Raw genomic sequence first — 758 nt, forward strand, 5'->3', positions numbered from 1 at the left:
ACTTTTTATGGAAAGTAATGCATTACGTTACTTTTGCGTTACTTTTAAAATCTGGACAGGGCTTGCTTATTTGTTTTTAAAATAAAAAAGTTCTACAGTATTTTTGGCAAATATAAAAGCCTTTTCACACCAAAAGTGAAATGAATAAGCCTCAGGCTGAAGGGAAAGTACATTTACGTCTGTACAGTAGAATGCAGAAGAAGACATTTCAACACACTTCAGCAATAAACAAAGACACACAAATGTTTGTCTAGAGTAATTTTTGCTTATTAGTACGGTTGAACTGGATCATCGAACGTCAGAAGCGAAGACATTGGTTAATAGAATGGGATTAAATACATAAAGGATATTTGTGTTGTTTAACATTTAATTATTGCAGGTTTGCGTCATATTCTGAGTTGCATTTTTTTATTCATTTTGAGGAATACTTTTTTTTGTGTGAGTGAGATGAATTAATGCATATTCATATTTATTTTAGAACTACAGTAACATCTGATTTCTCTCAACATGGGGACAAGAGAGCCGTCAATCAATAAATTGGAAAAAAAAGTAACTTGCGTTACTTATTTGAAAAATTAACTCAGATATTCTCTTGTAAATTAAAAAGTAAAGCGTTACTTTACTAGTTACTTGAAAAAAGTAATCTGATTACGTAACTTGCATTACTTGTAATATATTACCCCCAACACCGATTAAAACAGTGAAATGCAAACTCAGAATATGACGCAAACCTGCAATAATTAAATATGTTAAATAAC

Source organism: Sinocyclocheilus anshuiensis, unplaced genomic scaffold, assembly GCF_001515605.1.
Source record: "Sinocyclocheilus anshuiensis isolate Anshui unplaced genomic scaffold, SAMN03320099.WGS_v1.1 scaffold1082, whole genome shotgun sequence".
Taxonomy (NCBI): Eukaryota; Metazoa; Chordata; class Actinopteri; order Cypriniformes; family Cyprinidae; genus Sinocyclocheilus; species Sinocyclocheilus anshuiensis.